Below are 23,091 nucleotides of genomic sequence, written 5' to 3'. Positions count from 1 at the left end.
GTTAAAGAAAATAATAATTTGAAGATTGAATTGGAGAATGAAAAGAAAAAAGAGGAGTCTAAGGCAAGGATAATTTATAATTTGTATAAGGAACTAGGGAATTAGAAGAAAAAAGAGGAGTCTAGTGCAAACACAATCCACAATTTGAACAAGCAATTGGAGAATATGAACAAAAAAAGAGTAGTCAACTGCAAAAATAATCCTTGATTTTGAAGAACAAATTGGAGAATGCAAAGAAAACAGAGTCTAGTGCTAGTGCAAGCAATAACACAATCCACCATATGAGGAGGGAATTGGAGAATGAAAATAAAAAAGAGGAGTTAGCTGCAAAGAAAATCCTAGATTTGAAGAATGAATTGCAGAACGTGAAGAAAGAAGAATCTACTCAAACACTTCATGATTTGAAGAAGGAATTGAAAAATGCAAAGAAAAAGGAGGAGTCTAATACAAAGACAATCCATGATTTGAAAATGTAACTTGAGGATGAGAAGAAAAAAGAGGTAACTAGTGCAAATACAATCCAAGATTTGAAGAAGAAATTGGAGGATGAGAGGAACAAAGTAACTAATTGGCAAGGGCAACTAGAAGAAATATAGAAAAAGAGTGAAAAAGAGATGTCTGAAATGAAGAAACAAATGGAGAATGTAATAGCACAAAATAGAACAACATCTTCCAAAGACCATCATGCGAAGGATACTATAATAAACATGGTTAAGCTTATCAAACAAGAAAATTGGGACAAAATAATGAAGAATAGTGATAGTTTGTTTGAATGGCTTGATTTAAATAGCAATCTCAGACTTCTCTTTGAAAATGTAAAAAATGATGTTCAGGTTAAAAGAGGAATCTTCAAAAATTCCTTAAAAAATCATGGTAAACAATTTTTGAGTAAAGTATGAAGATCTAGTGATACGGATTTGGAAAGCCATGGAATAAACAACTTCTTGGATGCCTTTGTAATGTCATTTTTTGTCTGTCACAATTGTTAACAAGTAATGGAAATAGGTGAAGCTCTCAAATCTACTTCAAAAGACTTGATGAAGATGAATCACATCATACTAAACTTGTTAAATGTTGGATTACCAAATCCAACTAACTTAGAGGGTAGATTCATTAGAAAAGAAGATTACATAAAAAAGTTGCAGAACACCATGAATTCTAATTTAGGTAATTTGCCTAAGGAAACAACTCCAGAAGGAATTACAAGTTGCATCAAACTACTATCAATAATGAATGCAATTATAGATAAATTCCTCAATTCATGTAAAACTATCTCTCTGAAGTATTCATTGTTGATGAGGTAACAACTATTTAGCTACAACCTCAATGTAATGTCCCCATTTTAGCAGTTGACCAAGTGTGTGTGTGTTAGCCTTTTTCTACATGGTCCCGAGGGTTAACGAAGGGTTTAATGGGATCCTGGAGAGTTTTGACCTAGTCATTTCCAGTTTGGGCCAAAACAAAGTTGATTTACTTAGTTTCAGGCATACTTACTACTTTTAGTAAGTCGACAGGACACAGTGTAGGTCAATTTTGGTGATTGGATTCGATACGCCTCGGTGAGAGCTTTTTGATGAGCTATCACTCGCATTATTTGGAGTCCGATTGCTAATACATTTTAATGCCTGAAGTTTTATTAAAGTAATGTCTAATTTAATTGTAAAATATTAAAGTGTTACTTTAATATTTATTTTATGGTGATGTGTACCCAAGGGAGACATAAAGGGTATTTTAATATATATTTTATATATTACACATCTTTTATCCCACATTGCCCATATGAGTTGAGCGGACCCTTGGAAATAGAATAAAAGGAAGCATTTGTGGCTTCATTAGGCAGGTTGAATATGAGAAGAAATTGGTGTGTGAGTTGCAGCTCCATTCTTGGCATTTGAGGATGTCTATCCTCTCTTGTAACATTCTAGACGTCATTCCCTTGGGGGTTTGGCCTTTGGAATTCTTTTTTATTGGCTTCATTATCAGGCAGTTTAGTTGCATTTTCGACTACAGGCAAATTTGGTATTTTGCTCATATCTTCTTCACTACTTGTCTGACGCTTATGCTGCTTTGAGGGAATGGTATTATGAAGGTAGTGGACTGATTGAAGGACAAAGTATTGTAGCAGCAAGTGCAAAAGCATGGGCTACAGTATTATGTCAATATTGCTGAAGTAATTAGTGAGTTGATAAATCTGCCATGTATTTGGTTTTATGAATTCTGAAAATAACATTTTATTAGCAGCAGTTCATTTCCACTTTGCATATCATTGTAGTTTCTTTCTTGTTTATGTTGTATGATACCAATTCCATGCATGAAACACAAAAAACAAATAAACGTTTAATTTTTGAAGTTATAAGGGGTTTAAAACATTTAACGAAGAAATAAGAAGTTGAATGCAAACTGGTTGACATAATTCCTTTCAGCAATTTGGTTTAGTTTTTTTGGGACATCCAGGGGTGCCCATCATAGTGGTATCAGAGCTATAAGTCTTGCCATCCTGTGGAGGTCTTATAAGGAATTTGGAACAGCTGGATAGAGGGAAAAAGTGTTTGATGAGATGTCAAAACACTAAAATCAGAAATAAGTAAAAAACACAGGCTAAGCATTTATGTTTGAGCATGCGACAGGGGTCTTATAATTTTTGCGATACTAGAGCAAGACAAAATAGGGTTTCAGACTTGCAAAGAAAATAGTCTAGTACGTCCATGCAGGTGGACATTGAATCCAACCATACAAACACAGAGGAGATATTCTTTGATCAGGACAATAATATGGGTGATCGAGATGACAGGAATACAGGATTAGGTGGAGGCGAAAATGCTGGTCCAGATTAGGGGGAGGTACTATTCAGATAGTTACTAGATACATTAGAGCAGGGGCAGCGTATGCAGCAGGAGCAGAATAGGCGAATGGACATGATGTTGCAGCTCATGGCTAGATAGATGGGTGTCAATATTAATCCAGGTGATGCCAACAACAGAAACAATAACAATGAGGGAAACAATAACAACGGGGGAAACAATAACCATGGAGGCCAAGGCAACAACAATGGTCCTGAGAATAACATTAATGGTAATAATGGACACGGCAACAATGGGAATGAGGCTAATAACTTTAGACATGTTGCACACCCAGCATGGACTGTGAGCTCGAGACCTCTTCTACCCACTTTCCCACCCAGAGATCCAGTTCAACCAGTAAACGAACTGCAGATTACCAAGTTACAAGATCAGTTCAGGAGGAACTAGGAGGCTAGTGGACCGGAGTTTTAGGCAGATATTTCTCTTAGAGATTATATGGACTTGAGGATGAGACACATGCCTAAAGCAGGAGGGAGGAATCAAGACTTTGAGTTGAGGAAGAAAGTTGGAAAACTTTTTTTACCTTATTATGATGCTTCAGGGAAGATGACTGTACGAGCTTGGATGCAGAAGGTAGATACATACTTGCAGCTAAATCCTATGCCTGAGGAGGAGGCTATCAAGTATGCGACTATACACTTGGATGGCGTTGCACATGAATGGTGGCATCATGGCATGGTGACTTTGGGGCATAATCAGATTACATCCTATGAGGAATTCATCAAAACATTGATTGAGAGATTTGACACTAAGGATCCTGAGTTAAATTTCAAGGACCTAGCACAGTTAAAACAGTCAGGTTATGTGGATGCTTACATTGCCGAGTTTCAGCGCTTGTCTGTACTTGTTACTGATATCTCTTCTAGGAGATTGGTGGTGTTATTTTGCGATGGTCTTGCTGATCCATTACGAGGTTGGGTGAAGGGACATGATCCACTCACCTTAGCTGAAGCAACTAAAAAGGAACAAGATTTAGCCCCTTCGATATACAAAGGAAAAAAACATTCAATAGATTCTTCCTACCACAAGGACAAAGACAAAAAACCATTTTAGAAAGAGTATAGCAAACCCAAAGAAGGATCAAAAGGACTAGACAATGAAACCTTGACTGAACTTCGAAAGAAGAAGTTGTGCTTCCATTGTAGAGAGCCTTGGGACTTATCTCATAAATGTTCTCTCAAGGCTAAGGCAAATCAAATGGAGTATTTTTCAGCAGAAGAGTCAGAGTCAGAAGGGGAGGATCAGCACTCTGATTCAGATGACGGTAACACTATAGAGGAGAACAACATTCCTAAGGATGATAGATCGTTGGCATGCTTGACAAGGGCCCAAAAGGAAATCACATTTAAGGTCAGGGGTACTATCCAGGGGCAGAAAGTGATATCTCTTATTGACACTGGGGCTACACATAACTTCATAGATGCATAGTTGTTAGCTAGGAGAGGGTTATAAACAGAGGATCATGATGGGTTTAGAGTCATGGTGGCTAACGGTGATAAGTTATTATGCACTCAGAAGATATCTAATCTTCACATCAGGTTTGGAGACGGCTATGAGCTGGAGGATGAGTTTTATGTTGTGGACATGGGAGATTATGATGTCATCCTTAGCATGACATGGATAGCTTCACTAGTTGAGTTCACACTCAATTTAGCGAAATTGGAGATGAGATTCCAACATGAGGCCAGAACTGTGGTACTAGGAGGACTTTTAGATGGAGGTTGCAGAGTAGTGTCCTTGAGGATAATGCAGAGACTTTTTTGTCATGATGACATAGAGTGGGCAGCAGAGTGCTACATTATGCCAACTTCACCAGAGCCACAAGAAAAGAGTCATCCACCAGATATCTAGAAGATACTTGATAGACACGCTAAAGTATTTAGCGATATTCCTCATGGGGTTCCTCCTGACAGAGGGATGGAACATGTTATTGAGCTCAAGGAGGGAGCCAAACCAGTTATGATTACTCCCTATCGTCATCCTAAGAAACACAAGGATGAGATAGAGAAGGCGAGTAAGGATTTGTTGGAGATGGGGCATATTAGGCCCAATAAGAGCCCCTTTGCTTCAGCAGTAGTATTGGTAAAGAAGAAGGATGGGACGATGCGCATGTGCATTGATTATAGGGCACTGAATAAGAAAACAATTAAAAATAGGTATCCCATTCCTAGGATTCATGAGTTGATTGATGAGTTACATGGGGCATGCTTCTTCACCAAAATTGATTTGCGATCCGGATACCATCAGATCAGGATGAGAGCAAAGGACATTGAGAAAACAGCCTTCCGATGTCACTATGGCCACTTTGAGTTCATAGTTATGCCATTTGGTCTAACCAATGCACCTGGTACATTTCAAAGTTGTATGAACCAAGTATTCAGGAAGCAGCTGAGGAGATTTGTCTTGATCTTCTTTGATGACATCTTGGTCTTCAGTAAGACCTGGGAGGAGCACTTACATCATCTGGAGGAGGTGTTGTCTATTCTGGAGAGAGAGTCATTGTATGCTAAGGAATCTAAATGTGAGTTTGGTATGATTGAGCTCCTTTACCTTGGGCATATCATTAGTGCAGATGGCATTCGGGTTGATCCCGAAAAGATTAGAGCTATTGTAGAGTGGCCTACTCCCACAAACCTTACACAGCTTAAGGGATTCTTTGGTTTATGTGGTTTTTATAGGAGGTTTGTTAAGGGATTCTCACAGATTGCTACACCCTTGACAGATCTTACCAGGAAAGGAGCCTTCGTGTGGACAGGGGCAACACAGAGGTGTTTTGAGCATTTCAAGAAGGTAATGTCTTCATGTCCAGTTCTAGCTCTACCGGATTTCATGAAGCCTTTTGAGCTTCATTGTGATGCATCAGGTGATGGGATTGGAGCAGTATTGATGCAGGAGAAGCATCCCATTGCATTCAAGAGTAGGAAGCTCTGGGGAGTTGAGAAAAGTTATTCTATCTATGACCAGGAGATGTTGGCCATAATGCATGCATTAGCCAAATTTTGATCATATTTGGTAGGTGGATGTTTTGTGATCAAGACTGATCACAATAGTATTAAATACTTCATGAGCCAGCATGATCTTAATGACCAACGACAAAATGGGTGACTAAATTGAAGGTTTATGACTTTGACATAGAGTTTATCAAAGGTAAGAAAAATGTGGTGGCTGATGCCTTATCTTGGAGACCTCACTTATGTGCTCTGGCAAAGATTTCAGGAGATTGGAGAGATAGGATTATAGCAGAGTATGTTAGAGATGCTTGGGCTTCTGGATTGATTTCAAGTACCATACAAGATGATCGCTATGAGGTGATAGATGGGTTGATCAGAGTTCAAGACAGGGTTTATTTGATTCTGTCATCACATTTGAGAGAGGAGATACTGAAGGCATTTCATGATGCACCCACAGCTAGACATCTGGGGGTCTTCAAGACCTACAGGCAGATCTGAGAGCGATTTTCATGGAAAGGGCTCAAGGATGATGTTCAGAGGTATGTCACGAAGTGTATGGTTTGTCAACAGGATAAGGGAGAGCACACATTTCCTGTAGGTTTATTACAGCCCTTGCCCATTCCTGATAGGAAATGGGAAAGTATTTCGATGGACTTCATCATTGGTTTACCACGAGTGCAGGGAAGGGATTGCATCTATGTGGTGGTGGACCGCTTGACGAAGTTTGCTCACTTATTTGCTATTTCGTCCACTTACACAGCAGCACAGGTGGCAGATCTTTTTTTTAGAGAGATATTCAGGTTACATGGGCTACCCAGATTCATTGTCAGCGATCGAGATAGTAATTTTATGAGTTTTTTGGCAAGAGTTGTTTAGGTTGTGTGGTACAGATCTTACACCTAGCACTAGTTATCATCCGCAAACAGATGGGAAAACAAAGATTGTGAATAAATGGATGGAAGGATATTTGAGAAACTATGTAACCACACAACAAAAGGCTTGGATTAGATGGTTGCATATGGGAGAGTATTGTTATAACACCACTTATCATATGTCCAGCAAGATGACTCCTTTCATGGCACTCTATGGTTATGAAGCACCTAGCTTCATGGATTTAGTTTTGGGGGACAGTAGAGTGCCCAAAGCCAAAAACTTATTGCAGGATAGTCAGGACATCCTGAAAGTGCTCAAAGAGAATATACAACAGGCCTAGAATCAACAAAAATTGTATGCTGATCAACACCGAATAGAGCATAGCTTTGAGGTAGGGGATATGGTTTACTTGAAGCTACAACCATATAGACAGTCATCGCTCAAGAAGAGCAGAGCTAAAAAGTTGAAACCTAGATTTTATGGTCCCTACAGGGTGATTCGCAAAGTGGGCAAAGTCACCTATGAGCTTGAGCTTCCATAGGGCAATCGAGTGCACAATGTGTTTCATGTGTCTAGGCTTAAGAAAGCCATTGGTCAGAGTGCAGTGCCTTCTGCAGACTTACCCCCTTTGGATGAGGAGGGGAAGCTTGTGTTAGTACCCGAGGCTATTCTGGACACCAGAGAGAGGAAGCTTAGAAACAGGATAGTGAAGGAGTATTTGGTCAGATGGAAAGACCTGCCGAAAGAAGATTCTACATGGGAGAGTGAGCAGGTTATTCAGCAGGCTAGACTGAGATTGCTTGAGGACAAGCAATTTCAAGGGGGGTAGACTATAATGTCCCCATTTTAGCATTTGACCAAGTGTGTGTGTGTTAGCCTTGTTCTACATGGTCCTGAGGGCTAACGAAGGGTTTAATGGGATCCTGGAGAGTTTTGGCCTAGTAATTTCCAGTTTGGGCCAAAACGAAGTTGATTTACTTAGTTTCAGGCATACTTACTATTTTTAGTAAGTTGGCAGGACACAGTGTAAGTCAATTTTGGTGATTGGATTTGATACTACTTGTCTAATGCTTATGCCACTTTGAGAGAATGGTATTATGAAGGTAGTGGATGTTAGGATAAACCACGGACAGAAATAAAAACTACATGCAAATATAACCAATAACAAAAAAAATAATAGAACACACAGAAATGAACACAAGGCACCAAGATTTAACGTGGTTCACCCAATCCTTGAGCTACGTCCACCAAACAGCAAGTCCGATCTTATTACAATCCAGTGATTACAACCTGATTACAATCCGTAATCCCTTACAGCTCAATACCGCCGCAAGAACCAATTTCGTATCACCACATATCAAAAATACCCAACCCTAAGCCCTTTTTATACAAGTATTAAACTGCTTTAGGGTTATAACATGTCGGCCATATGTCGGCCATAATATGTCGGCTACCATGTCGATGTCGGCTACTTCCAAAAAAAAAAAATTTTCGGGGCGATGCCCCGAACCCCACTATTTATGAAGTATGTACAGTACTTTCCTGATCAGTCACCACAATCTAACAGTGGACTGATTGAAGGACAAAGTATTGTAGTAGCAAGTTCGAAAGCATGGGCTGGAGTATTATGTCATTGCTGAAGTAATTAGTGAGTTGATAAATCTGCCATGTATTTGGTTTTATGAATTCTGAAAATAACATTTTATTAGCAATAGTTCATTTCCACTTTGCATATCATTGTAGTTTCTTTCTTGTTTATGTTGTATGATACCAATTCCATGCATGAAACAGAACAAACAAATAAACGTTTGATTTTCGAAGTTATAAGGGGTTTAAAACATTAAACGGAGAAATAAGAAGTTGAATGCAAACTGTTTGACATAATTCCTTTCAGCAATTTGGTTTAGTTTTTTTGGGACATCCAGGGGTGCCCATTACACTCAAAGAAATGGAGCTTCCAAATGATGCAGAATGGAGTGCCCTAAAGAACTTCATTGGAGCTAGGTCATCTTCTCAAACTATTACTGTTGATGTTAGTGGTAGTCATAACTAATAGCACTAAGAAGTAACAAATTAGTAAGTGATAGTACTATAATCATTTTGTTACTTGTTGCTCTTTAATTTTAAAATTTGGATTTAATTTAACTTTGTTTAATGTTAATTGTTATAGGAATCAAGAGCCAACATATCAGGATAGTTGGACAACTAGGAACTAGCATACTATTACTACACAGAGCAGATGGAAAAAATTTCCCTACTACTTGAAAAAATTGTAAATTGATAATGTGGAAAATTAGCAATGTGATTGTATACACATAATGTATTATGTAGTAATAATCTGATTATATATACAATTACAAACTAACCTACAACTATTGTTACTCCCTTGTATCTACAAAAGGGAATTCAAGGTCATTTCAATTTGACATTAAGTCATTTGGAAAGGGTTGTAATTATTTGTAATTGTTAAATGTATTATGTTATAGGCTGATTTATAATTATAAATTATAAGAGATTTTTTTTTTTTAAATAGAGCTTCTTCTATTAAATGTATTATGTTACAATTTCTTAAAGAAAGTAGAATTGATCTAAAAGTACAAATGTCTAAAAATTGGAATGAATGAAAGTCTCAAGTTCAACATGTACTATTGTATTAAAACTAGAATCAATGAAAATCTCAACATTTGTAAAAGATACAATTAATGAAACTCTCAATATGTGTAGACTCTAAAAGTAATAACTAGTTTCAATGAACATCTCAACATGTAAGTTTGTAACATCAACATGTTCAAAAAAAATTTAAGCATCTATAAAAGGACAGTGAATGAAGGCTATAAATTCACTTCTACAAACATAATTAATTAGTAGATAGGGTCTTAGGTAAGAGCTACTAGCCTACTACTTGACTCACGTAGAAGTTAGAACTTGAACTTGAGAAGCTAATATAGTTGCCACTCTACCTAGACTGGCTCAGAGTCACTATCATCAGAATCCTCCTCATTTATTGCATATAATATTTCATTATTCATTGTATTTTCTTTAGATTCACTATCAGTGTTAGTATGCATGCCAAAGTCAACATCATCTTCATTGCTTCCAATATCAGGACATGAACCACTACCACTTGGGTTTGAAATGTTGGCAATCCCTCTTCTTTGACATTGGTTTCTCCAAATGATGAGAGCCCTATCATAATGAAAAACGTCTACCTCATACCTAAAATTATAGAGCCTCAAACAATTATCCAAATTTTTGTCTAATTTGTTTCTACCCTTTGACTTCAAGAAGCCCAAAGTATTGAAAACTCCTCCACTGAACCTAATATCATTATCAAACATAAATTGGTAAGCTTGAAACAAGGTTTTTTCCAAAGCTTTGTTACCACTCCTCTTCATTTTGGTTCTCCATAAGATCATATTGTTCCCTCATTATGTTTGCAAAAGAATATGATCAATCTCTCGGTCAAGATTCATCTAAAATTCCATTTATAGTTACTCCATTGATTACTTTAGGTTTGCAAAAATGTTGAATCAAATTTTTTATCCTTCTTCAAAAATTAGTCGGACAGTTTAGAGACCAATATTGTGGAAAACCAATTGACATTGCTTTGAGCATTTCCTTTAGAGGGAATTTGAATCTAATTTCTAACAAAAGATTGTAGCAAACTCACTTGACAGAGTCAAGCATAGAGTCTTTGATCTTCTTGAAGTCTTCATTTATAACATGTGAAATTACCTTTTCTATTCTGATTCAACTTCACTTCCTGCTTCATTAGGGTTGGAGTTAGGGTTGATGCGGGCATAATACTACATTGGTATGTCAACTCCACATACCCTAGCATAAACCTCATCATTTGCACAATTATGTAAAAAGTTCCCAAGATTGTTCAAATCTATGATTTCTATCCACTTGCAAACTTTGATTTCTATCCATTTGCAAACTTTGATTCATCTAATGATAGTAATCGATACAAAGTATCCAGGCTATTACATGTCATTTTATGCAACTTATTATATTCTGTAATGTACATAGCTCTTTGTTGAACCTTTTTTATAATATTTCTCCTGTCCTATAGCATGGGGAGAATAGCTGCTAAAGTGAAATCTATCTCGCATAGAGTGGATTAGTCCAAGCAATGATGGATATTCAAAGATTACTTGATGCACTGATCCATCCAAAGAGATCAATTTGGTATCATTGTCTTTAAGAAGCTTCCTCCCATTAATAAGCCCTTGAGCAAAGTGTTGAAATTCTTAGACCCATTTTGGACTTTGACAAAAGTATTGGTAAATCTCTTTGATTAGAGATTCCACTTTACTTATACAACCAAAATCACGGACAATTCCAAAAGCTAGATTCATTTGATGGGCCATGCAATGAATGGAAATAATGTAGAGTGCCAAATCATTCTTGATCTTTTTGCAAAGACCACCTTTATGACCTTGCATAACTGAAGCTCCATCCGATCCAATACACACACAATTTTTGGTAATCTCCATGTTATCCAAACCTCCATATTTAATTAAAGTAGTCTTTAATCATTCATATAATTTTTTAGCTGTCACACTACAATTCAATTTAGCAACAGATAGTAGAAAGGGTTGACAACAAAGATCGTTTATAGTATAAACATGCATGCACACCTAGGAAGTGTTATCAATTGTTGTGACTTCATCTAGAGATAATGCAATGAAATTTGAGTATTTTATTTTTTCCTTCATATCTTCTTTTTCAACCTATGCAAGACATCTAGCCCATTCCCACCTGTTATTTACAGACCAGTGACTATTCGGATAGTTTCAAACTTTGAAAAAGTACAATAAGGTATTAATTGAAGGGTAGTCTATCATAAGATGTCCTCTACTCAAAATATAAAAGACCACACTTAATTGAACTACTTTTCCAATATTTTTCACTTCCATTGCTTTCCTAATAAAATCTTCAATGGAGCCTTTTACTATAGAACACTTCTCCTGTAATTGCTGGTGTAAGTCGTATATTTTGGCATTCTTGATATGTAGACAGTTGTCCTTTTCTTTCCAAGTTAGCACATATTTTTCAACTCCATCTATAGTTTCCTTTTTGTAAACTTTACCGACATGCTTTTCTATGGTATCAAGTTTAAGCTGCAACCTCTTCTCCTTCTTTGTTATCTCTATGAAAATCTTACATCTGTATTCTATAGGAGGCTTAGCATCAATTGGATTGGCCATTGGTTCAATGAACCAGTACTTTTCCACCCATTCTAATTGAAAATTCCTTTTGGATAGATCCCAATGAGATCAATCTTTCTTTGATTCCAATTTTCTTTTCCCCTTTTGTGCATGAACATGATTTATGGAATCACTTTTGGTTTTCTTACCTGATTGGTCTAGGATTGACTCCAACTCTATAATATCATCTTGTGACTCCCTACTTAGGGGAAGTGCCTCCAAATCATGTTCAAGTTCATCCTTGACTGAGATATTAGGTTCACCAACTTTAACTTCTTCAATATGGTTTGAGTCTCCAACTTGTGATGATTCTCCTTTTTTAATAAGCACTAGAGATCTAACTTGTGAATCTTGTAGGTTGCCAACATTTCCACCACCAAAATATGCCACTATGGTTCTACATTTTGGTAATGGTGGCCTCTCTTCACTTTCAGGCAACCTACCAAAACCCCTGTTACCCCTCTTGTTTGACATTGCAAGCTAATAAAGGATGCAAAAAATAAATCAACTTAGTTGTTGAACAAATGACTCAAATAGTGATGACTCAAAGACTATGAACAGTGATAGTAGACTACTTAGACTACATATAATAACAATAATATGATTCATTCTCTAGAAAAGGGTACTACTGCTATGGTAATACAGTCTATAGTACTACCCAATATAATTTGAAAACCTATAAGCTATCTTAGCATGTGAGATGTCCAATCACTAGTGGACATTAGATAGTAAAACTAAACAAATAACTAGTACCACTGTACTAGTACAACAGTACCACTGTCGAAATAAAAAGGAAAATAAAAATCAATTGCCTTTTATGAAAACTAGGGTCCATGAGTCAATGGGCAATGCACTCAGCACTTTAAAACTTTGGTAGCAATAAGAAATGCCAGTCTCTAGACCGAAAAAGAGTGAATTGTGTAGAACAATAATATTTTATAGTCCAATCTAGGTTGGTGAATTACGCTAGATTAACAAATTGGAATGTCAAATGCAGCATGAAACGCACCTTCCTATGCAAGCCCATAGTAGGAAATAGTTAGCTAAATCGGGCTGGTGGTCAACACACGTAGGGAAAATGGTAGGTGACACCCAACCAAAGGGAAAATTATTTGGTTGTCGTAATGGCGAAAGAACGTGGGCCAATAAGAAACAACATGCAAAGAATGGTGACATGTTTAAAATAAATGCATATTGCATTGGCAATTGGACTGATATTTTTGGCCAATCATGTGATAACTAATGGGTGACTACCACAAGCGTTGGACCTAAATCTGATAAATATTTGGCAACACGGTTGACCTACGTTGCATGTGCTATTCGCCAAATGGCGAAGATTCGCTGCTAAAGTAATCTCTAACATGAAATGTATGTTTGTTCCCCATAGAAATAATTGAGAACTAATCAAGAACTAAAATTTCTTTTTTTTTAAGTTTGTAGAATGGAGTTGAGTTTCTAAAAAACTAACTTGTTGCAAAATATGATGAAAGAGCCAAAATCTAACCCCCAAATACTACACATCAGTTTTTGAGGAAAAAAATAAGCATGCACTCAAAAGAAGTTATAGTTGAAAGCCTTAAAATAGTCCAAACTAAAAATAAATAATATGGCTAGACAGATAACACAAAGATCTACAATATCATGTAACCTAATTTTATTGATATTCAACCATGATGAACCCTGATGGAGAGCACACAAGAAAAGTTAAGCAATTTTGATAAGTACAAATCATGTCTATTTGAGACTACCAAACCTATGTTTTGGATCTTCAAGGAAAGTCCAAGCCTTAGGCCTGGTGAATTCTAATGCATGATTAAGTGCATATTCCCAAGAGCATTCTTTCACTATTGCATATGCATGATATATAAAATATCATGTGACAACATTATAGGGAAATCACAATATAATGTGTAAGTGCTTATTAAGATATTTACAAAGGAAAAATAGAGGAAGGGAGGGAGGGAGGAGATAAGGGGATGGGAAAAGAGAGGTATAAAATGAATAGAATAAGGATATAGAGTGAGAGGATATGACATAGAGAGAGAGAGAGAGGAGAGGAAGGCATGGAGATAGATAGAGAGACAGAGGGGATTGTTATCTATATATGATGGAGAGAGGAGTGTAGAGAGAGAGGGTGTAGATGAGAGATTGAGAGTGGAAGGGAGGGAGAGGGAGGGAGGGAGAGAGAGAGAGAGAGAGAGAGAGAGAGAGAGAGAGAGAGATTTTTGCTAGGATGTAGATAGGAAGGTAGAGAGTTGATATGATGGGGAGAGAGAGGGAGGGGGAGAGAGAGAGAGAGAGAGAGAGAGAGAGAGAGAGAGAGAGAGAGAGAGAGAGAGAGAGGGAGGGAGAGAGAGTAGGGGGTGGAGATTGATTGAGTGAGTGGATGTGTGTGAGAGAGGGAGAGAAAGAGAGAGGATGTCTAGATAGGAAGATAGTGGGAGAGAGAAATTGGATATAGGAAGATAGTGAGAAAGAGGATAGGATGGAAAGATATAGCAGGGGATAGGAAAATAGAGAGGGGATGGGAGATATTTAGTGGAAGAGAGACTAGGGAGGATGGATAGAGTTAGTAAGGGATACGAGGAGAGAGAGGTTTGTGAGAGAGTAGGAAATAAAATGCAAAGAGAAAGAGATAGTTGATAGGATGGAGAGAGATAGTAGAGGATAAAGAGATAGAGAGAAAGAGGATGGGGAGAGAGTAGGGGATAGGATGTGGAAAAATAGAGGGAGGATGTGAGAGAGATAGAGTCCAATTGATCTTCGTTGATTCTTTTTAATCTCCTAAGGTTTCTTCTCTCTCTCTCTCTCTCCCCATGGACTATCCAATCTCTCCCCCCAACCTCTCTCTCTCTCTCTCTCTCTCTCTCTCTCTCTCTCTCTATCCCCTACTATCTCTCTCCACACCCTCACTCTCACCCTCTCTCTATTCCTATCCCCTACTATATCTCTCCACTCTCTCACTTTCTATTCTTATCTCCATCTTATCCACTCTATATCTCTCTTCCTCATTGCATCCTATCCTAGGTACTCTCTCCCAATCCTCTCTTGAAGATACAAGAAACCTTTAGAAATTGAAAAGCATCAAGAAAGATCAATTTGACTATCTCTCTCTCTCTCTCTCTCTCTCTCTCTCTCTCTCTCTCTCTCTCTCTCTCCTCCTCCTCCTCCTCTCTCTCTCTTGTTAGGATTAAACCTCATACAAAAATAACAATTAAATGCAAATATAACCAATATCATAAAATAATAGATCACACAGAAAAGAACACAAGACACCAAGATTTAATGTGGTTCAACCAATCCTTGGGCTATGTCCACCAAAGATCAAGTTTGATATTATTACAATCTAGTGATTACAACCTTGATTACAATCTATAATCCCTTACAGCTTAATACCACCTCAAGAACCAATTTTTGCATCACTCATAATGAAACCATCCCTAACCCTAAGCCCTTTTATACAAGTAATTTTTTACTACTTTAGGGTTACAACATGTCAACCATATGTCAGTCATACGTTGGCCACAAAATTAGCCATACTTCCCTAATCAGTCACCACAAACTAATAATCTCCCACTTGGGGAGTGATCAGACTCCAAACTAGACAACAATCTCCCACTTGGAGACTGGTCCTATAATAATAAAGCTACCACATGGGGCTCTCATTGGATCAAACCACTCTAGACTCTATTGTTCTTGCATTCATGTTCAGTCTAGAAGATCAACCGAAGTTGAAGAGGAATTCAGCTTCTCCCTTGTTACTACCTTTGTAAACATACCCACTAGATTGGCATTTGTATGTACCTTATCCAACTTTAATTGACCATCATCCAAAATTGACTCAATGAAATGGTACTGCAACTGAATGTGTATTTTCTTTTAATGTAGAGCTAAATTCTTTGCAAGATGAATGACACTCTAGCTATCTATAAACAAATAATTATCCCTTTGAGGGTGTCCCAATTCTTCCAAGGAGAATTGAAGCCATATCATCTCCTTGGCTGCCTCTGTAGCAACAACATACTCTGCCTCTGTAGTGGATAAAGTATTAACCTTTTGTAACCTAGAAACCTAGCTCACTGCTACCCCACCAATAGTAAATACATAACCTGTAGTACTCTAGCTGGTATCAATATCCCCTACCAAATATAAGTCGACATAGCCCTATAAATTAGTAGTAGAGCTCCCAAAGTGTAAACACTTACTAAATGTTCCTCTCAAATATCTAAGAATCCATTTAACTACATTCCAATGCTCAATTCCTGGATGACTCGTATACCTACTAATGACTCCCACTACATGTGCAATATCTAGCCTTGTACATACCATAGCATACATCAAGCTTCCTATAGCTAAAGCATAGGGTACCTTGGACATCTTATTCTCTTCTTGTGTCTTTGGACACATATCCTTAGTCAACTTCAAATGACCAAGTAAAGGTGTGCTGATAGATTTAGCATTCTCCATAGAGATACATTGCAACACCTTCTCAACACAATCAGCCTAAGATAGCATCAATTTCATGTTCTTCCTATCTCTAAAAATCTTCATACCAAGACTTTTTTTTTCTGCCCCCAAATCCTTCATAGAAAATACATGTGCTAACTAGTGTTTCAGCCCCTTAATGTGATCCATGTTAAACCCAGCTAAAAGAATATCATCAACACTTTCTAAAGACAAAAGCAAAGCATCCTCTTTGGATTTGTCACTTCCCACATTTGTCTCCTTGTCTCCATCTAGTTTATCTCCTCCTTTTTTCTTTTGAGTCCACCAATCTTTCTTTTTATGCCCTAGTTTCCCATAGTACCAACAATCATTTGGTCCTCTCGATTGAGACCTCCTCCCCTTTGACTTTCCTCTTGATTTCCCACGATTTCTAAAATTATTTCCTCTCTCATCTATTCTACCTCAACTTTGTGCGTTGAAGGCACTTCTAGATCTAGATCTACCTGGGGATTTCCTACAAGTTTACTCACTCAAAATAACATCGATCACATCATAATATTTTAGGGTACTAGATCCAGGAACATAATTACTCACAACCATTACCAAGCCATTTTAGCTTTTAGGCAAAGAACACAAAATCAAGAGAGTCATAATTTCTTCATCAAAATTGATGCCCATAGAATATAACTGACTAGTAATAGTATTAAACTCATTTAAATGATCCACAATAGATCCAGCTTCTACCATTTTCATATTAAATAAATGCTTCATGAGAAATACCTTGTTTGAAGTAGAGGGCTTTTCATACAATTTTTCTAGGGCTTGCATCAACTCTTCTATCATCTTCACTTTTGTAATGTTAAATGCCACTAATGGTGCTAGACATAATCGAATGTTTCCAAGTGTCTTTCTATCCAAAAGATCCCAGTCATCATTTGACATAGATTCCTAATTCTTGGTTTTTCCTTCCAACGGCTTCCATAAATCTTTTTGATAAAGATAGTCTTCAATTTGAATCTTCCATAACTGAAAGTTCTGCCCATAAAACTTGTCAACCCTCAGCTTACCCTCATCTGTCATCACTCTGACTCAATCATGAGACTTTCTTGCAAAGGATAATTGAAAAATAACATTGCTCTGATACCACTTGTTAGGATCAAACCTCAAACAGAAATAAAAATTACATGCAAATAGAACCAATATCAGAAAATAATAGATCACACAGGAAGGAACACAAGACACCAAGATTTAACATGGTTCACCCAATCCCTGGCCTACATCCACCAAATAGCAAGTCTGATATTATTACAATCTAATGATTACAACCTTGATTACAATCTGTAATCCCTTACAGCTCAATACAACCACAAGAACCAATTTTCACATCACTCACATTGAAACAATCCCTAACCCTAAGCCCTTTTATACAATATTTTTTTACCGCTTTAGGGTTACAATATGTCATACATATGTTGGCTATAGTCCAAAAAATAATAATCCTAGGTGATGCCCTGAACCCCAAAGAATTTATGATGTATAGTACTTCCCTGATTAGTCACCACAAACTAACATCTCTCTCTCTCGTTATGTGTGTGTGTGTGTGTACATATATATACATATATGTATATATAAGTATACATATATGTATGTATATGTATACATATCCATATATACATATACATATATACATATATATAATATACATATATCAATATATATGTACATACATATACATATATACATATATTCATACATACATACATACATATGTATATATTTTTATGTATGTATATGTATACATACATACATACATATATACATATACATACATACATATATATATGTATGTATGTATGTATGTATGTAAATGTATTCATGTATACATATATATACACATATACACATACATACATACACATGTGTGTGTGTGTGTGTGTGTGTGTGTGTGTGTGTGTGTGTGTGTGTGTCTACATATGTTTGTGTGTGTCACCTTATCCCTCTATATTTTGCACTCTTTCCTCCCCCTCCCACCCTCTTAACCTCTCTTTTCCCTTATTGAGAATTATTTATTGGACAAATACATGGAGAAATACACCAATTGATATTTTAATTGACATTTCACACCTATTTGACATACACATTGAACACTAATGTGCAACTACTAGTGAATATTTTCAATAAGTGTTATGAATTTTCTATAATTGAAATTATTATCAAAATGATATGCAATGATAATACAAAAATCCTAATTAGAAAGCTAATAATATTTTAAATATATCAAATTAAAAATATTCACAATATTAGAAATTTGAAAGTATTACACCAATCATTTTGATTACAACCTTATTTCTTTCAATTAGGAATTTTTTTTTTTTTAAATGAACATATGTTGTTGATAGAAAAGTTAAAATCTATTTTTAAAAATGTTTTAAGTATTTTAAAATTATAAAAATAAAAATATTTTAACTACTTTAATTGATCAAAATTAAAGTTACTTTAGCTAATCAAAATTAATATTAACATACTCTAGTATAGTAAAACTAACTATAATATATTCTAGTAAATTGAAACAATGCTAAAAGAAATGCCAAACATAAAACAGAATGTTGTCGTTATAAAGCATCATGTACAAATGTTATCATCATATGTTAGTGTAACTTTTTTATGATAATATTCATGTAAACTAAGGCAGAGGAACAATTTGGTGATAGGGGTGCCAATACATGTTATAGCAGGTGGACAAAATAGACCTTATAGTGGTGCACTAGAAAGGCATGGCAATGCTCATCCCAAAAAAAATCTTCTAAGTTTCAAAATAAAAAACACTCGTGTGATGCTACATTAGCACACTATTAAAAATGGAGTATTGCATTTTTGTAGGTCTTATCACCTTTTATGGCCATTTGAATTCACAAAAAAACATCTTGATGTGGTTGTTACAAGCTATAGTTATCATTTCACCAAAAGACTGACTTGTCAATGCCCAATACAACTACTATACTTATAAACATAGTATTAAATTAAGCCATGTCATGAATCTAGAAGGGGAACGTTCATGGTCAGTCCAACAACTGTGATAGGGTTAAGGTGATGGGATGTTGAGAATTGAAGTGAAATGAGCTAAGGGAGAAAATTGTGATTATTAATGTTAATTAAAAGTAAAAGCTTAAAAGTAGTTACTAAAGGGGACAAAAAGACTTAGTTTGCAATTAAACTAAAATAATAATCTTAAAATAATTTTTTTAAAGAACTAAATGTGAAATGAGTTAACCAAAAAAGATTGCATGATTATTAGTATCTATTATAATAAAAGATTGATATTTATCTATTGAAAGAGATAAGAAAACCTAGTCTACGATTAAGTAATACAAATGATCTAAAAATTAATTGAGTTCCTAAAAAGAAATAGTTTGTGTGCTTATTTTAGTGGCTAACTCAAGAGTAACTATTGGGGGAGATAAGAAAACTTAGCTTGCAATTAAATAATAACAATAAGCATAAGAATACATCTTAAACAAATTATATGTGAAATGATTTTTCATAAAAGGAATACTTGACATGGTTGTTACTGTTTATTCAAAAAGTATCTATTAAAAGAGAAAATAAAACTTAGCTTGCAATTAAATGAAAATATAGTATTAAAATTATATCTTAAAATAATAAGCTATGAAATGGGTTACTATAAAAGGAATGGTTTGTGTGCTTCCTAATGTCTATTAAAGAACCTAAAAGTAGCTATTGAAGGAGACAATAAATCTTAGCTTGCAATTAAATAATAATCAAAATGAGTTACTATAAAAAGAATAGTGTGTATGGTTATTAGTGTTTATTCAAAAACTTTAAAGTAGTTATTGAAGGTGACAATAATAATTAGCTTGCAAGTAAACAATAAAATAGTCTAATAACTTATCCTAAAGAATTAAGAAATGTGAAATGAGTTATTAGAAAAAGAATAATATCAAATAGTCCAATAACTTATTCTAATGAATAAACATATGTGAAATGAGTTACTAGAAAAGGAAGAATTTTCATGGTTATCAGTGTCTATTAAAAGAAAAACTCTAGAAATATCTATCAAAGAAGACAAGAAAACTTAGCTTGCAATTAAATAATAAAATAACATACAAAAGATATCCTAAAAGAACTAAATGTGAAATGAGTTACTAAAAGAAGAGTGGTTTGCCTGATTATTAGTGTCTATTAAAAGAAAATATAGTATTAACATTATATCTTAAAAGAATAAACTATGAAATGGGTTACTATAAAAGGAATGGTTTGCATGCTTCCTAGGGTCTATTAAAAAACTTAAAAGTAGCTATTGAAGGAGACAATAAATTTTTAGCTTACAATTAAATAATAATCAAAATGAGTTACTATAAAAGGAATAGTTTGTATGGTTATTAGTGTTTATTCAAAAACTTTAAAGTAGTTATTGAAGGAGACAATAATAATTAGCTTGCAAGTAAACAATAAAATAGTCTAATAACTTATTCTAAAGAATTAAGATATGTGAAATGAGTTACTAGAAAAAGAATAATATAAAATAGTCCAATAACTTATTCTAATGAATAAACATATGTGAAATGAGTTACTGGAAAAGGAAGAATTTGCATGGTTATCAGTGTCTATTAAAAGCAAAATTCTAGAAATATCTATCAAAGAAGACAAGAAAACTTAGCTTGCAATTAAATAATAAAAATTTTCTTGCAATTAAATAATAAAATAACATACAAAAGGTATCCTAAAAGAATTAAATGTGAAATGAGTTACTCAAAGAAGAGTGGTTTGCCTAATTATTAGTGTCTATTAAAAGAAAAGATTTTAAAATGTGTATTAAGGAGACAAGGATAGCTTACCTTGTAATTGATAAAAGCACTTTAATGACTAATATCTCATGCCACTACATTTACACAAAAATATTATGAGACATGTCAATGTTTAAGTTTGCATTATTATCAATGTCTATTTAAACCAAAATTATATAAGTTGGTGTTGAAGGAGACAAGGAAAACTTGGCTTATAATTAAATAATTAAAATAGTCTAACAACATATATTTCAACTTTGAAAAGTTTAACAAATCATTACATTTTACATAGACATGTTACAAGACATGTTTATCATCTTAAATGATGGGTTATGAATAACCACATCGAAAATATAATTGAATCTCACCACACCATCACATAATTAGGAGACCTAATACTCAATATAATGACATGATAATAATATATTCAAGTCATACTTTACTTGACATGATGTCATAATAACAACATGTTTAGGTTATGCTTAGACCTCAAAATTTTGCCTTCTTTGCCATTCTTTAAAGAAAGATCCTACTTTTCAACTATATTTCTTTCCATCTAGCCTAGCAATTTATGTCACAACCATATGAATAACTTTAACATACTATTATGTTATGAATACAAAATTACAAGGCCTACTCATATTCATATGAACAACTATATCTAAAGTACAATTGAATCCTACTATACCATTACATAAGTAAAATACCTAGAACTTAATATAGTTATGTAATAATATGCGAGCATCAATATAGTAAAGAATCTCCATAATAACAAGAATTAGACATTCAATGTCACTTTGTGAAGAAAAGGCCACCAAACCTTCGCATAACATATGGATAGCTCTTTTTTTCCGCAAAAGATGTTCATCTTTATATAATTGTTGTTAACATAAGAAAACTTGAACATTTTAAAATCTTGTTGCATATATGAATATACTACATGTTATACTTATTTCACTAAAAAACAATATATTGAAGTCATATTTTACTTAACAAAATGACACTTTAACATTTTTGAGTTATGTTTAGGCCTTAAATTTCCTCTCTACTGTACTCTAACGAGAGATCATACATTTCAATGTTAATTATTTTTATCTAATTTAATAACTTATGTCTCACCTATCCAAATAGCATTGACACACTATCATATCTTGAATAACATGCTCAAATGAAGAATTACATCTTAAGCTAATATAATAACGTATTTCTCAACTATCCAAATAGCTCTAACACGCTATCATATCTTGAATAACATACTCAAATGAAGAATTACATGTTAAGTACAATTGAATGAGACATAATACTTTAATATAATACTATTATAACATATGTTTAGATCTCAAATTCTCACTTTCACCCAAAGACATTTTCCAACCATATTTCTTTCCATCAATCAAGTCCATAGTTGGCGAAGTGTAAAAAGGGGAACCAAAATGCACTAGCATTGAAGCATGGGCAAGTGGGAACACATATATTCCACGAGAACCTTCGAGAGAAGTGAAAAACACAATCCTTCAATATGACCTTTTTGTTACCGACTTTTAAGCGAGTATTACATAATTTCCTTTTTAAATAAAACCTAAATCCCACGAGAAAAGTCTGCAGAATTAAATGAAAAAAAATTTAAAAATGTTCGCTCACTACTTTTCCTGATAATTAAGAGGAGGAGCTGGTAGGCCCACATGTTTCCTCGGTCACGGGTCATCCGGTAGCCGGTAAAATTTCTGAATGTCAACACAACGAGAAAGGTGTGAAATTGAAGAGCTTGACTGGATACAGGGAAAAACGGGTCACAAAGGCCTTGTGACTTGATGCTCTCTGCGTGTCTCACAGTTGTAGGAAGAATGTGTTAAGGTCCAACTCATCATCTCATGCATTAAAGAAGGCCAATTCAAATGCTCCGAGCACAAAAACAATTAGTGCTTTTGTCGTGCTCTAATGG

This window comes from Cupressus sempervirens, chromosome 3 (assembly GCF_028749045.1).
Source record: "Cupressus sempervirens isolate cs-2001-9-10 chromosome 3, ASM2874904v1, whole genome shotgun sequence".
Lineage (NCBI taxonomy): Eukaryota > Viridiplantae > Streptophyta > Pinopsida > Cupressales > Cupressaceae > Cupressus > Cupressus sempervirens.
Note: the sequence above shows the minus strand (reverse complement) of the source record.